The 7,302-nt window shown below is 40.2% G+C and overlaps 1 long non-coding RNA gene across 1 annotated transcript; it reads left to right on the forward strand.

Annotated features, from left to right (window-relative positions):
* The first annotated feature begins 335 nt into the window (after positions 1-335).
* Positions 336-5,712, forward strand: LOC115029387. Its single transcript, XR_003834938.1, has 3 exons — positions 336-554; positions 1,330-1,557; positions 5,572-5,712. It is a non-coding gene; the product is annotated as an uncharacterized LOC115029387 (long non-coding RNA).
* The last annotated feature ends 1,590 nt before the right edge of the window (positions 5,713-7,302 follow it).

Below are 7,302 nucleotides of genomic sequence, written 5' to 3' on the forward strand. Positions count from 1 at the left end.
TCCTACAATTACATTGTCAAGGTTTAATAAATTTAACAATACTTTCATTATTAAAAAAAAAAAAAAGAAAAATATTTTGGGATTCTGATTAAAGAAATGGACCCTGAGGCTTCTCTAAGCAAACAGCTTTTGATTATGTTAGCAGCCTCACCAAAACTTCTGTTGGAAAGAACAGTGAGCAGGGCTTCATGTATGATTGGTGTTTCTCTGTCCCCTGGGCATGGAGACCTATAACTTGATTGGTTATTTTTTAACTACAGGGTGGGATATTAACTTGAGAGGAGGAAGAATAAACACACTGCAGGAGAGATGTCACATTTACTTAAAGACACAGGTTAGCCCGTGCAGCTGTTTTTCTCTTCCCTGATTCTTGGGGAGCCCTACTACAATGCAGCCTCGGATTAAGGGAAGGGTTGTGTGCTGTGTGATGAATGAGACTTGAAGGAAACCTGTCTGTTTTGGTGGTGCTGGTATGATGGGGTGTTTTACAGCAGTCTCCTCAGAAGTAAATGTTCCCTGCAGGAGAGAAGAGGAGAGCTCACCACACCCAGCAGGTAAGCAAAGGTTGCATGTCTGCATGTAGACCAGTCTCTAAACATGCAAGGGTTTTGAAGTCCTCCCTATAGCTTTATAGAAGCCATAATCTGCATAGGAATGCGACTTTGACCAGCCTAGCTACAGAGAAGAGATTTTTGGACCTGACAAGCTGCCTTTATGTTGTGTAGAAAACTCCAGGGTTGAAGCTTTCCTGAGTCATCACCTAACTTGGCGTGGATTTTGGGTGATGCAGCAACTCCAATAAGTAACCCACTATTCGTGCTCTTCCAGAAGCAGCCCCAGCAAAACCCCTCAGGTTGATCAACTGGGTTTTGGTGCAATTGTTACTTTGGCCTGTTGGGGTTCCCTTTCTGAGGTGATTAGGGGTGTGTGTGTGTGCGTGTTTGTGACTGTGTGTCTGTGTATATATGTGTGTGTATATGACTATGTGTGTGTATGGTGTGTATGTGACTCGTGTGTGTGTGTGTGTGTGTGTGTGTGTAGAGAAGCTCCCCATGAGCTTGCTCTGGGCAGTGAGCACAGTGACAGGAGTTCTATTGTTTTGTGTTTGTTCCCCTGATCTGCTGCACTCATTGCTTGTTCAGCCTCTTTTCTTTAGAGCTTTTTTTTTTTTTTTTTTTAGAGATTTTAAGTTTCAAGGCAAAAAATGGTGAAAATATCTCTGCTTAGAAGTCCCCATTCCTGTGATCCAGCTATTGCTTGAGAGGTGTTGTGGACCCTGTTGTTTTACCAACCTAGCTGCTCCTAGTAAAGTGTCATTTCTTCCCACAGGAACCACCTCCTCATTTCAGATGAATTTCTCATCTGTGGAAAAATACTGAAGACTCAGCAGTCAGAACAACACAATGCCAGGACTAGAAGGATAGTCACACGATCCAAGTGGTGTCAGTGATAGCCAATGGATGTGTGTGACAACTTTGGGGATAACTGCATGGTTCTTTTCATCCCGCTGTTTTTGCCAATAAGTACTACGTCAGTCTAGACACCTGGGGTTGCCAGGTAAAGTCTCATTGTAAAACCAGTGATCACGAAAGACATAGCAGAGATGTAAAGAGAAGCCAAGCTTTGGTGGCTGCTTTTGGGCTTTTGCAGCCAGCTGTGCCTGGAAATGTCTTCTCCTGCGTTTCTGCTATGTGACTTTATAGACAGCTTTCTCAATGAAGCCAGTTGAAGAATTTTATTACTCTTTATTTCTTTGAAAGATTACTTTCTGCTACCCATCTCTCTGTGATTTTGGAACAATCCACAAATTATTTCTAATTGTCAGGGTTTTCAATTTTTCATTCCTCCAATCTGCCAATCTTTAGCATTGTACCTTTCTTTCTTTCTTTCTTTCTTTCTTTCTTTCTTTCTTTCTTTCTTTCTTTCTTTCTTTCTTTCTTTCTTTCTTCCTTCCTTCCTTCCTTCCTTCCTNACTCACTTTGTAGACCAGGCTGGCCTCGAACTCAGAAATCCGCCTGCCTCTGCCTCCCAAGTGCTGGGATCAAAGGCGTGCGCCACCACGCCTGGCTTCACTTCCATCTTTTTTGAGCATGGTTTGTTACTTGGGACTCTGAAAATTGTGAGCATCTATGAGAGAAAGAGAAACAGGAAGTCCTAAGTTAGTTTAGCACCTTCATGCTCAGGGCCAAGGAGGATGCCTGCAGGTCAAAGAGGACCCGGGGAATGGGGAATGGAGCACTCCCGGGGAGTGGGTTAGGCTTAGGCTTAGGCTTAGGCTTAGGTTTAGGCTTAGGGTTAGGATTAGGGTTAGGGGAGCATTGAGACATGCTTTGTTTTGAGCTGTTTTCATTCTAAAGCCTTGTCCTAATAATTGTGGATACGGTTAAGCACAGCCACGCCTAAGTCTGCTGCAGGAAAGTCCTTGTGTGGAGTCTAGCTTTCAGTCTCGATAAGAGGCAGCTTCGCTTAAGTGTTTGGCTACAAGTGGGCCAAATATGTTAATTTCAGAAACCATCTTGATTGCTGACAGCTTTACTGTGGTCTTGACACTGGAACAACACCACCCCACACCGCCCACCCCCACCCCAGCTCCACATGTGCCCAAAGTCCTGTCCAAAGCAAACAAGACCTGTAATTATTTAAAGAAGCCACTCGGACTCCACAGTCCATTTATCCTTTTCAGATACCAAAATAACACATTGTTTTATCTGCGAGTATAAGGCTCCTTTTGCAAAGGGAATAAAATGAGCAGACCGTTTCCTTCCTGGCTGATTCCTGAACCTCTTTAAATCTGTTAAACATAGCCACAGACACAACCCGTGTGCCTACATTTCCTAAACTCGACTGGGCGAGGTAGGAGTGTACCAGGAAATCACATCTGAAACTAGGGTATGCTCAGACCCTCAGTGACAGGAATCAGAAGTTCAAGGGCAAGAGTCCACTTCCTTATTTTTCTTCCTTCCTTTCTTCCTTTTCTGATCTTTCTTTCTTTCTTTCTTTCTTTCTTTCTTTCTTTCTTTCTTTCTTTCTTTCTCTTTCTTTCTCTCTCTCTCTCTCTCTCTCTCTCTCTCTCTCTGAAGGGGGGCGTTGAGACAGGGTTTGTCTGTCCTGGAACTCACTCTGTAGACCAGGCTGGCTTCGAACTCAGAAATCCATCTGCCTCTGCCTCCTGAGTGCTGGGATTAAAGGCGTGCACCACCACTGCCCAGCTAGCATTATACATTTCAACACAGATTCTGCCCCCATCTCCGTATGCTCAAATGGCTTGTGAAAGGGGGAACCCATATGAGTTGCTCTTAGCTGCATTAGCCTCAATATCCATAGGCTCCATTGACTTACTCCCATCTTCATTACTGGCTCACTAAGTGTGGGTGACAGAATGTGCTACTCTAATTAGGAATGACTGAGCTTGTGACATCCGTGGGCCACTCTATTTCTTCTCTCCTACCTTTGTAAACAGGTTAAGCTTCAAGTCTACCTAGAGTCTATCTTCACAGTGTGAGATAAGTCTTATAATCTAAAGTGGCTCACATTCGTTTAGTACTCGATCGAGGTAGATATTTGTGGATAAGTCCTATTCTGCTGAGGGTTTGTGGGCTTTGTTGACACTCAGCAAAATGTTAATTAATCATTTGTTAATTTGTAGGGAATGCAAGTAGGCAATGGAAATATGATATTGAGGGCTATTAGATTCTTATCTCTACTGCACTTCTCACCAGGAGGAAAGGAGCTACATGAGGCACTGCTTGTAACAAATGTCTATTTAAAAATGACATTATATTGAGAAGTCAGGGACTTTAAATTGAAGGTGATTTTGCCAAATTTCACCAGAGAATAGAATATTTTAACTTGACTATAGAAGTGAAGGGAAGAAAATAGTATAAAAACCTACCTTCTGTTTCCAGGCAGAATTGAGTAGGTTGCACTTTATATGATTCTGAGCAGATTTATTTTTTATAGAGAAATGGAAAAATGTTGAAAGTCATTCCTATGAAAATCAATCTTTTTGTTCTATTATGCATTGATGAAAGAAGTTTCTTGATCATTAGAATGATTGAAGTCTGAATTCTTTTTAATGAATATTACATTGCTACCCATTAAGAGGAGCCACTACAGAGATGCAGAATGGAACTCACTTTTCACACCTAATGGTGTTTCCATCAGGGCTTCCAGGTCAGGGCCTCTGAGCCTGCTTGATATTAGAAAAGAGGTGCCTTACTAGCAACATAGAGTGTCAGACACAATGCAATCAAGAAACAGTTTTAGACCAAGTAGGCATGCTCAAACAACAAATGGGCTGGTTTTATAAAACCAGAAATGATTATGGCTTTAATTAGTTGATAGAGCATTAGTGATGGGATGGGATGCTAGGCCACCTCACCTGTTTACAGATGCAGCAATTTGGTACCTAATTACTATCTCCATCTTAGTTGCTCCCCACCTAGAAGTTCCTATTTCAGTGAATGACAGCGCCTCCCTACTAACCGCTTAAATAAGAAGCCTAGTCACTTGGCTCCAATTGTCTTATCCTTTAATTATAATAAAACTTGCATTTTCTTGCCTGGATTTATCCAACATTCTTGGAACCCATCCTTTGCCTACTGTGAATTTTGCTATTTTAATGGTTGAGGTAAATTCCATGGAAAACTTTTATACTCTTGAATGCTGTTTAAGGGTTTATCTTTTACTTATCTCATTGCATAGCAAAACAGACTCATTATTTAAAAAACCTCAAAAGCATATACACAAGAAAACTATAAAGAATAGTTATAATCTCATCTACATTTCACTTTCTTATTAAAAAGGAATTAGAAATTGCAGTACAGAAAAAGCCAACAAAATTGCTTAAAGCTATATGATTTTTTTAAAAAAACATTTCATGGTATAGCAAAATTAAAAATACTGAGATATTTATCTTTAAACATAGAGTTATTTTTGTAATTGTTGAGAGCCTCTTTACAGAGGATTCATCCATTCCAAGAGTTTAGTCTATACATGTTGACTTGAAAATCAAATGATGAAAATATCATCAAAAGTGAATTGTGATAGAAAAGTATATCTGGTGATATCTGGTGTCAATTAACCCAATTTCAGTGTGCTCAGAACCATGTTTACTTTGTTTGGAGTTCTAGAGCATAGAAACTCATAGTAGATGTGTCAAAATATTTAAAAAATGTAAATCACTTTACAAAAGTTCAATAAAATATAATATCTTCATGTCTTGGTAAACAAATATATCTCCACCATAACTTTGAAGTTCACCTTTGAATTTAGAATGCTTTAAATTTTTTTAAAGTTTTTTTGCTTGAATTCTTTAAACCTATCTCAGCAGATAACATGAAAAATAGAATAGAAAGGTAATTATACTAGTACACTCTAGAGATAATGTGTATTCACAAGGGGAAATTTTTATCTCACTGAATTATGTAGTTTTATTGAAATACACTTTTGCAGTTACAGCTTGTTCATGTACGTTTATAATATTGCATATTTTATTGACATGATGTTAGTTACAATTGTATTATGGAGTATTCTGGAAACCTTCACATCTGCTAACTTATCTCCTCACAGCAACTGTATCTGGATCCCTGAGATGCCTCATGCTTGGGAGTGGGCACCACAGTCATGCGCAACAAAAAGTAGTGGGGAAGACAGATGTTGATGGCAGTGTGCACAACAGAACAGCCTCCTGCCATTTGATCATCTTGTCTTTAGCTGAATATATGTTATATATTAATAAATATATTAATAAATGTGACTTGATCTTGTTTATTTCTTTCTGAAACAAACAAACCTTGATTTTTTGACCAGCTCATATATGATCCACATTCAAACTTAAATTATTTCATTTTCCTGATCTAGGCTACCTTGTATATTTCATTTTAGGGTGGAAGTGAAATAAACCTGTGTCATAGACATGTCTAGTATCTCCTATAATTCTTGAGTATTAAATTGTCCCCAGATCAAGTATCATAAGAGAATGGTAACTATCACGAGTGTTTGGGTTGCCCATGAGGTTTCATGGCTGGTTTTTCTCAGGGTTTCTTATGTAGTTACATTGGTGCATAAGGCTAGTTGTTCTACAAGATACAAAAAGGGTATCACTCATATACGTGGCTATTGAGTTTGACTGTAGAGTAGCACACAGTTTTCCACATGACCTCCTAGCCCCAGCAGGCTGGACCAGCATGCTTCCATGGCTAGGCCAGGACAGTGTAGTTAGAGAGTAAAAGAAGCTACCTTATCTCAGAGACCACAGACTCTGGAGTTCTTTGTACATCATTTCTGCCACATTTCATTTATTGTTTGAAACATGCAAAGACAGCCTCAAGTTTAGGGGATGGCAAAATGGAGTCCACTTTCCACTGGGAATACTGTCATATATTGGAGCTGTGTTTTCACAACCTCCCATAGGATCTTGATTTCTTTCTTGATGTACCTGAAGAATAGAACATTAAAAAGGTGTTAGTTAGTGGGACTATCCCAGCTAAACTGCTTTCATATCTTTAGCCTGTATTTCCATCTGTTTTTAATCCAGGCTTGAAATAATTATTTTCAGGCATCAGTATAGGTCACATTAAAAATTACACTTAAGGATATTAGCCCAGAAACTTAGAATACCCAAGATACAAGATACAATTTGCAAAACATATGAAACTCAAGAAGAACGAAGACCAAAGTGTGGACACTTTGCCCCTTCTTAGAATTGGGAGCAAAACACCCATGGAAGGAGTTACAGAGACAAAGTTTGGAGCTGAGATGAAAGTATGGACCATCTAGAGACTGCCACACCTGGGGATCCATCCCATAATCAGCCTCCAAACGCTGACACCATTGCATACACCAGCAAGATTTTGCTGCAAGGACCCTGATATAGTTGTCTCTTGTAAGGCTATGCTGGGGCCTGGCAAACACAGAAGTGGATGCTCACAGTCAGCTATTGGATGGAACACAGGGCCACCAATGGAGGAGCTAGAGAAAGTACCCAAGGAGCTAAAGGGGTCTGCAACCCTATAGGTGGAACAACAATATGAACTAACCAGTAACCCTGGAGCTCGTGTCTCTAGCTGCATATGTATCAGAAGATGGCCTAGTTGGCCATCATTGGGAAGAGAAGCCCCTTGGTCTTGCAAACTTTATATGCCTCAGTACAGGGGAATGCCAGGGCCAGGAAGTTGGAGTGGGTGGATAGGGGAATGGGGCAGGAGGGTATGGGGGACTTTTGGGATAGCATTTGAAATGAAGAAAATACCTAATTAAAAAAAAATCTATCATGAGGCCTCAATATGGTCCTCTGAGTTA

This window comes from Mus caroli, chromosome 15, assembly GCF_900094665.2.
Source record: "Mus caroli chromosome 15, CAROLI_EIJ_v1.1, whole genome shotgun sequence".
NCBI lineage: Eukaryota > Metazoa > Chordata > Mammalia > Rodentia > Muridae > Mus > Mus caroli.